A 10,208-nucleotide genomic window follows, 5' to 3' on the forward strand; every position below is an offset into this window, starting at 1 on the left:
GCTCAGCCCGCTTTGATGTCGGAGCTGGCTCATGATGCGTTCATGTCATGTTGGAAGTCTGCGTAGGCTCCACTGTCACCCACTTAGTGTCATGAATTGTGGAAGTGTTATCACAAGCAGCAAACATGGCACTGAATCCACCAGTTTTGGCATACATAATGCTAAAAGTGATTTGATCACCTGAACGCAATCAACTTTATTTATGTAAAGCAATTTCTGCTGTAGTTCATTCATCGTTAACTTTAAATTCATGAATAGAAAAAGTTGGCATTAGGATTAGGAAACTTTCATCTGTCTTTTGCTTTTTTTTGTGATATTATGTCACCTCTGCATCAATCCTAGAAACCTCTTTGGAACAAATTGATAATAAGTAATGATGCTAATTGTTTTCAGCCTTGATACAACATACAATTTCAACATATTTCATTGTGGACGTCTCCCACATTTGCATGCAGTAAGATGCTTTACACAGACAGTAGAAACACACTCGCATACACACAGACAGACTTAATAGGAACTGTTGGCAGCCTCCCTTAAATGGCTGAGAAAGGGAGGGTTTACAGCCTCTGTGGGAGTCAACATCTTGTCAGGGTCCATCGGCAGCAAGCCCTCTGCAAGAGGGTGATAACCCCGAGCCTTTTTCTCAGCCAACATGTCCAACTTAATCATCGGTAAGAGTCTGACCTAGAAGAGGAAATGCAAAGAAAGCAAATCAACCCTCAACCACAACAAACAAACCGCATATTTTTGTAATTCACATGACAAGTCTGATGTGACAAATTCATGAATATTGGAGGATGCCTTTTAAGTTAGAAATATGTTGAATTCTCTTGCATTGTCTTGCATCCATCCAATTGTGCATAGAAGTAATTAATATACTTCTATTAACTGTATAATTGCATCTCAAAAGACTGGCAGCCCGATTTTAAGAATTTTTTAAACAGAATAAAGACAAAAAACACAGAGGTGCTGTGTATTATTTTTAATTATTAGAACAGTTGGACGACCATTGTCTTCATTGGAAGGCAGCAAAACTGGGGATTAATCCTTTATTATGTGATGCACACAGATGATACCTGTCTGGTCTCAGTTATATAAAACAAACGTTGGTGTTTATTTGATGTTCCAAATGTAAGGTTGTTGGTTCTGAAAAAAAACGATTTTATCAAACTTTCACATGGCTTTTAAAAATTTTAGAAATAAATGATTAAGACCTTTTTTCATCCTGAGGAAACATCATTATCCTTTGTTCAACTACACAAGGCTGATGAGGTGTAACATAGATAATCATGTGTAATTAATACACTGTGGGCATATGTTGGTCTCTAAAAAGCAACATAAAATAGGACATGAGGATAAATCTATAGCTTCACTATTGTAAATCAAAGCTTCCATACAGTTATTTTTGCTGAGAGTTTCCTCTCTGAAAAGGTTCCATATATATCCACAACCTTTACATTTAAAGAGGTGTGTTTTGAAGAACTTGTTCTTCAGGGATCCATTAATGGGTGAAAGAAGATTAGATCGATAGAAAAAAAATCAAAAAGGATTTTCCTCTCTATAGTCTGGTGATTATATTTTGAAAGCAACCTGCAAATGTCAACATCAGGCATTATTGAGTAATCCAATCCAGTTTATTAAATTGCATATGTACCTTTGGACTTTGATGATGGACTGGTGATTTTTTACCACTTAATACATGTTTTAATATGTTTTATATGAGTAAGCTGCAGAGAGCTGAACTGAACAACAGAGGGTGATGTTCAGTGCTTGGTGCATTTTAAGTTCAAGGGCTAGAGGCGCTGCATGAGAGCGCTCGTGTGAAATGAGATTGATAATATTATATTCCAGGGGGAAGGGTTAAAGAAACACGGGAAGACAGAGTTTGACCTTGCCTCTAGGTCACAGCACACCACCATGAGCTGCTGTACGTGAGGGACTATCGAAGACATGTTTTATATAATTTATACTTCATACATGATTCATCTCTAGCTATAGAAGAAGGCCCAGTCAGGCTCCAAGGGAATTAAAAACTCCCTCACAACACACTGGTTATGATGCTTTCAAAGACATTTGCTTTAACTCTGCACTGTGTGATGTTTTCAAGCTTTCTGAATGTCTCTTTCTACCAACTAGCTGTGATGTGACCAGGCCGTCCTGCAGCTTTAACCAGGTTAACATATAAAAAGGCACTGTTTGGAGCAAATAGCCTACTTCATGCAACATGGGCAAATCTAGATGAGTGTCTTTGATGACTGTGGGGAGAAATCAAAAAATCATATGATCATGATGTAGTGCTACACTGGAATTTGAAAGGAAAGAAACAGACATGAAATAGTTGTGGATTATTTAATATTTCTGCTGTCATATCTGTATCTGTATCTCCAAAATGTCAGCTTTTTTTTAGCTTAACGCATTTTTTAGATAATCCAGCGGTCTTTGAGAGAGAGGAAAACAGAATCCTCTTAAGCCGCAGAACCGCATGTAATCCTTCATTTTATCCAAAAACGTGGAAATCGTCAAACTTGGAGATGCATGTTTTTTTTAGAAGACTAATTATTTTTTGCCTTTATTTGATAGTGTCAGGTGAAGAGACAGGCAGGGAACAGAGAGAGAGGGGTATGACATGCCACAAAGGTCACTGGCTGGAATCAAACCAGTGACTGTTGCGACCATGTGGCCATGTGGCATGCGCCATAACCATTTGTCTACCCAGACGCTCTGATGCGTGTTTTTTTACCTGCATGTTACAATTTCACCATATAGAAGTGGCTTTAGGAAAGAAATAGATTGCTAACGTGTGTTGTTGTCTTAAAAGAACAAACTAACATAACGGGCAGGATATAAACTTTAGAAGATGAACATTGTGTCTCCTGCTGAGGCTATTAAATTGCAGATATCAAATATAAATTGATCACCAAGGAGACCTTCTTTTCATTTAGTGTCTTCACACCGAGGCTGTAAAAGAGTCAGGCTCACGCTGGGTTGATCGACTATGGGTGCATTCTACTACATCAATCACTCTTGGGAGTCCAGAGAATAATTTCAGCACCCTAAATATGCAGTAGTAAATTGAATTCATTATTGATAACTATCATCAAACAATGCAAGCTACCTGCTAGTTAAAGAGGCCATCTTTAGTGGGCAAATGGCCTGGAAATGCTTCAAACATTCATCACATGCTTGACATAATAAATCACCACAGAAGGTGGAGAAAGTGGCTGCGCTGCTCTCAGAGGAGAACCGCAATGAGAACAGTTCTTCTTGCTATCTGTTAATTCACTGTTACCCCCTCCTGAAGTCCATTTTATTACGCGTCTCATTTGTTTGGAATGAGACAGGTAATCGTGTTTGGAGATGAAATTGTTGCAATAAAGGTGGTTATTTTAAAACGGCCTCAGGGTCCAGTGAATGCTGAGGCTTTTTACACATTCAGGCTCGAACTGCTGGGACCGATGTGCAGTTTAGTTACCATGGCGATGTGCCCTGCTAAAAAGGACGGGATCCATCAATATGAATCCAAAAAGAAGTTCACCCACAAATCTCAATTCATGAGATCAAAAGAGTTGTTGGGTTGTTATGATCGTCACTTTCCATTGAGCTGCATTGATCCTAATGTGAGTTTCTTTGCTGGCCAAACCAAAAAAGCCCACTGATCATTTGTTTTATTGTGACAGCTACGCGTTTCTCCTTCCAGGATCAATGGAAACTTTGTTATAGTGGATGGAGGATATGGTTTTTAAGTCTATTATGTTATAATGATGCAGCAAAATGAGCAAATTCTTTCTTTCGTCTTCTTAAGTTAAGTTCAACTTTATTTGTCCCCGAAGGGAAATTGGTTTTGCAGCATAAAGTGCGACACGAAAACAAACAGGAAATCACATTAGTAAGAGTAACACAGATTCAGCAGCACTGCATCAATGAACGAGCACAATCATCAGAACAGAAATAAGAACAATACGTTGATGACTATCATGTCATCCCCTTACATAAAGTATGACCAACTCTTCCCTGTGTTGAGGAGGGTAACGGCTGTGGGGGATGAATGAATGTTTGTCACGACTGAGGGGAACCACCATACCAAGAGATGAACTCAATTTGATTCTATGTAGGATTTGTAAAAGGTTTTGACCTGTTCACATGAAAAGTCATTGTTGACTTCTCCTACAAACCATTTCAGCATCAGATTCAAAAGTGATTCATAGCTGACAACAGCGTCCACCTCTTGACTCTCAACGATGGTTCTCTCTGACTGGGAGGAAGTCTGAAGTCTATGCACGTCTTTTGTCTTTGATACATTGAGTTGAAGGAATGAGTTTTTGCACCAGTTTAAAAAATAATCTTTACTACCGCAGGAGCCTTTATGAAGTCCCAAAGTGAAGAGAATATGATGTACCCAACCTGAACAACAGTAAAGTAGACGTCTCAATGCATACTCTAACAGGAACAAACTCAGCAGTATCGTGCATAGAGCTTCTAAAAGCATCTGTATTTCGCCCTCTCCGACCTTACCAACAAAGCCGTTACAAGCAGGGAACATAATACAGCACATGAACCCAATCTGCAAAAGGGCCCACTTTAGAAGAAGCTTTGTACTTTCAGCCACAGCATCACTTCCTCATACTTTGAGCATGGATGTTCAGTGTTGATCTCAGTCTTTTCCAGTGAATGGTGCTAACTCAGGTGCCATCATGTGGATGGCTCTGGTCTTTGGGTATTTTTTCCTGACATTGAAATTAATTCCCTTTGCCCAACTGTGTGGTATTTCGGAGCCCAGAGCAGAGTGCACAGGTGGGAGTACAGGCGCAAACAGGTGGGAGGTTCATTCAAATCAGACAGTGCAAAGCAAGTTGTTGGTATTTTGAAAGTGGTCTTAGATTTTGCGCTGAAAATAGTTAATAGACATCACAGAACCACATGTGTTTCTGGAGCATCATTCAGCTTCCACTAGACAAGAACAGACTAAATACTGCAGGAATAACAATAATGTTTAACATTTTAATAAACTACCTTAATTAAACACAACCAGTGGAAGCGTTTTAATCAGCACAAAACAATAAAGTTTAATGTGAATAAAAAGAAGAACACCGGTTTATCAGTCAGCATTTATCTATAAATGAACAAGATTGATTCTGTCTGCAACAGGAGCGCAGTGTCAGAGTGCAGTGCCATCACGCAGGACCGTCCACTGTGTTTATCTTCATTAAATCACCAGGCCGCTGCAGAATAACCACACACACACCTCTGCACACATCAGGCGGGTCCGTTATAACTCGGTATTCATGCTGTTTATGCGCAAGACAGATTATCAGATTATCGGAGCTCATCAATCCTGTGCGTCACAGCTTCCTTTCGAAATCAGCAGTTCATGTTTTATTCACAAAACGCATTACGAAGCCAACACTGTGGCACATTTTAAGATATGATGTGACAAATTTCAATGTGAAATAGATCTACAGTAGAATTAAAGCTTGTAAACAGAATAAAAGCATATAAAACAGCTTCACCAAACATTATTTTATCATTTATTTCTATCATTGTTGTACTAATTAACAGTTTTTTAAAAAGAAACACCACACCATCTGCCTCTGGCTGAATTTTTGGTGCTGTGTGTGTGTGTGTGTGTGTGTGTGTGTGCTGTGTGTGTGTGTGTGTGTGTGCGCTGCTCTGCACCATCCAGACAACATGATTTCCTGAATAAGCTGATTCTTCATTTGTTGTCTTGCGTCGCCGTGATTGGCACAGCTGCTTCAGGGCGATGAGGCTGGGGGTGCATTTAGGAATCACCACACCCTCATTCTTATGCTGCACATACATAAATGAATAGCCGTGTATATTGCATATATTATTATCATGTTATGTCTTCATAGAAAGGTATCTGAAGAACTTTGAAAATGCAACAGGCATCTTGCTGAAACCATCCCTGAAATGTTCCCCAAGAGGTGATATTGTTCAAACCACAGAGGTATGTAAGTGGTCTTGAGCACTTACTGGGGATCCAGACGTAACCACTTAATATACTGTTGCACCTAGTTTTGAGCAATCAAGTAGGATTTCTAGAATAATCTCCAGGTCCAACCAAGGTCAATGTCTATTCTCCCATTTCTAGGAGTGCAACTGCCAAAATAAAACACTGTCATTTGGCAACTGGCTTCTGAAGAGCAGCTTCACGCAGTGTTGGCATAGATAAGTGTCTGGTGTTCTACTAGAGAGATTTGGCACCATTCCCGTACCAAACATTCCCTCATTTGGAGGATTTGTGCTGATGGTAGCTGACACTGTCTCAGACACCGATCTGGATTCTCCCATATGTGTGAAATTGGGTTGACTGGTGATGACTGGAGTGGCTGGGGTGTATATTTGTGAAAAACAGGCTCTGTGTGAGTGAGGCTGACTTTGGCAACATTGCTTCCATTTGGTAAAAAATGGGACTGAGCCATTGTTTTCTCTACAGGCTTGATGTGTTGACGATTCACATGGTGGTCCTCTTTTTTTGAGCTTCTACATCAAAATGTTGTGGCCATTTGAAGTTTTTTCAAACTGCATTATGCATTAATAATCTTTACTCGCTAGAAGTGGTGAAGGGAGAGCAGAGGTAGTGCTGCCTCTTTACTTTTCTCAATATTTTATCGATCTGAAGTCCAAAGAGTCTGTTGAGGTCAGTCTTTTTCGGAACGCCTATGCAAACTTCAGAGTTTGCATCTCTTTCTTTCTGGCTGCCCATAAAATTAATGATTTTGACCGTGTTTCCATCGCTGTCTCATCAAAGAGACTGAGAATATGTGACTTCCATCAAAAACAATTCTTTGCCACATGATTTCCAGCACTCAGTAACACTTTGTGTGACTGACATCGGCCTCAAAGGCATTAACAGCATCACAGCCATACCAGGAAAATGGACTTCACAAAACAGCCGGCATAACAACTTTTCACTCTGCTGTAGCCAAGTCAACAGATCTGATTTGACCTATTTTCGTGTGCACACATGCTCATATTTATATATATTGTTGAGAACAGGGTGAAAGGGATGAACCTTTTTTTACCCACTGCCATGGAGACCACTACCTGTGTGTTTTTTACACCACTTCCCCCACTGGAGAAAAGAGATTGTTTATGTTCTGCAGTCGTTACATAGCAATCCTTTCTGTGAAGCTCCAAATGGACCACATGAAACTGTCATATGTGGTAAGTTTCCATTTACTGATCTAACACAATTTCATACAAGTTCATCCAAAGTTAACCCAAGTTCATGATGTGTTTCCCGCAGACCTCCATCTCACCATAACCCCATGATCCCAACCATATCCTAATCCCAACTAATTATCTCCGCTATCTCTGCCTAACCATAACGTAACCTAAGCCCTAACCCCAAGCGTGGAGGGGGACGGTTTGCTCCACAACATACACTGTGATCCTATATTTTTCTATAATCTGGTTTCATGGTATTATATTTTTCCCGGTTATGAGTTTCTGAGAAATCTTCTCGACCACCTTTTCATTTGTGACTGCTGACTCCAGCTCCCTCTGAGCGGCCTCCTCTCCCCAAGTACTTACAAGGGCTTGGACATCTCAGTAAAACAGCATTTGTAAAATGGTTTCTGTTGTTGTGTGTTGTTCACCAGCCCCTGAGAGTACCTGGAACTTGCATGTAATAACACCTCCTGAATAGTGCTGAAATTGAGTTCTGGAGTTGTAAAGCCTGAGGAGAGCAGTAGAAACAAAACACAACAAGGACAGACTTAAAACTTAACTAAGAGTATAAAGTGTCTCATGATTGATGAATAAATCAATGTGGGAAATTGTGTTTCAAGAGATTAAAGGGGCCGCAGAGTCACTTCCTGTAAAAAATACATTATTATGGCGTCCTTCTTGTAATATACTTTGTAAACCTCCCAGGTGTTTCCTTTATTTTTGCTGTAAACCTTTGCATGCGCAGTATTCACACCATATTGTGTGTGAGGTGGAGGGTCTTAACTCTGCCTTCAGTAGGCCGATGTACTCGCAGGACTTTTCTGGAAACAGAAATAACTTTTCAGAGTAAGCCTTCAATAATAGAGAGAACAGAGCAGCAAGATTTTATTCAAAACTCCACCATCACAAATTAGAACTTCATTACTCATACAGGGTTAGGCAGGTATAGTCTAGATTAACACAGTATCAGCTCTTTATCCATAACTCTAATACAATTCATTCGGGTAGAATTATATTAGCATATTAATGGTTATTACGGGATTCTTTATTGATCCCTGAGAGAATTGTATTTTCTCTTGTATCCCGTTCTTCCACGAGGTATCAGATCAAATAAATCTGACGTTATTTTTAAAGCAGATATTGCATGAAATTAAAAGTGCTTCAACAGAAGGAGCAATACAGCCGTCTCTTTGAATAGGAGGTTAGAAAAGAGAACAGAACAAAGAGATCTAACTGATAGAAACTGGTCCGAAGTTGAACCAGAGAGTCCTGAAAGTGTGACAAGCTGGGCCACAGCCAATGACTTTCTGAGTTGGTGAGGATCAGTATGTAACAGGGTTTGTGTCGTCCTCTTGGACGTCTCTCTCTTTAGATAAGTGTCCTCAGTGTCCATGACCACTTCCACTCTTGAGAAATCAGAGGGGTTTTTTTTTGCAGAGGGGGACAAGGTGAACCCAAAAATCCTTTTCAGTCATGACTTTATGAGAATGTCAATAACACACTGAGGGACCAAAATCCATTCCAGAGAGTCTATGAATGTTAAAACCCCAACACAGCTTTAAGACTGTGAAACAAAGAAGAGTTTCATCATACTGGATGACTGTCCTATTCCACACAAGGAAAATGATACGCACCTCCATCTAGAAACCTTTGAGATACCTAACATGGTGGGAACAACTCAAGGACAATGTTGCAATGACTAAAAGTCATTTGTGATATTGTTCTGTCAAAGCTTCAACACTTGTTTGTCTTACATGGTATTAATAGCCATATTATTTATTTTCATTGTAATTTTTTTTATGTTTGGTTAAATGTGTTTTCCCCCTTTTTTATTGGTTTTGTGTACATTTGGACATACTTGGTAGGCCTATATTTGAAGTGTGTTATGTGTATTTTGTTTTAGACAGAATCAAATCATTTTTTTGTGGATGATTATATGCACCAAGCTATACCACTAAAAATCAGACTGTGGGGCACTATTTTATTGTACAACTTTTCTATTACTTAAGTATTTCACTATATCATAGTTTAAGTGAATATAAAAATGCATGGAGGAATACAAAACGAAAATTATAAAAGAATAAGATTCCATGACAATAATTTAAACAGAAAAGTAGACAAAAATAAACAACAAAGCAACAACTTTGGAGCAGTGTACATTATTATTATTATTATTATTATTATTATTATTATTATTATATACACAATACAGATTCAGTATACAGGGGATAGTATACAAATAGAACAGCAACAAAAGAGCCAGGGGTATATCGCACGAGACAAAACTTTATATTTATTTATATTATAAAACACATATTGAGTGTCTTGATATCCTTTTTGTTAGTCGAATTAAAAGTAGTTTCACTTATTGTTCAACAAGCTTCAGGAAAACAAAAGGTAAGTTTTTTTTATAGCTAAATTTACATTTATGAATGAAACATTTTGCCAACATCATTATCAAATGTATTATACAAACACCATATTTTCCCATAATAATGTAAATAATTTAAAAATATGATCAATGACGAATCTACAAAGGTCTTGCCAGACTTCCTTGGTGTGAGAATAATCCCACAACATGTCTTAAAACGGTTTCTGGATATTCATCAAACACAAAGAGCGCCTTAAAAAGTGCGAGTGCACTTCACTACGGCAAGCGGGAGGAGGACGCCGCAATTAGTTTGACACAAATCAGCGTGTAACGTTAGCGTCAGTGAAGAAAGTCCAAAACGTTTTTTGTAGTTTTTGTAAAAGTGTTAGTTTGTCGTCAGTAAATACTATAGGCTTGTATCCGCGTGTACTTTGGAAGGAGCCTCAAGAAAGTCACTGATGGCGTCTTCAACGATTCACAGACAGAAAAGTTAACGTTAGCTTTGTAACTTAGCCGCTAAAGCTAAAAACAACTGTAGCTAGCGGCGTCTGTAAAGGCAGCTAGCATACTTCACTTTTTGTTTGTTTCCAGCGCAAAGTGGAAGCTGCGTGTTACTTCATGAACTAGCAGTTAACAATGCAAGACC

The sequence above is a fragment of the Enoplosus armatus genome, chromosome 13 (genome assembly GCF_043641665.1).
Source record: "Enoplosus armatus isolate fEnoArm2 chromosome 13, fEnoArm2.hap1, whole genome shotgun sequence".
NCBI lineage: Eukaryota > Metazoa > Chordata > Actinopteri > Centrarchiformes > Enoplosidae > Enoplosus > Enoplosus armatus.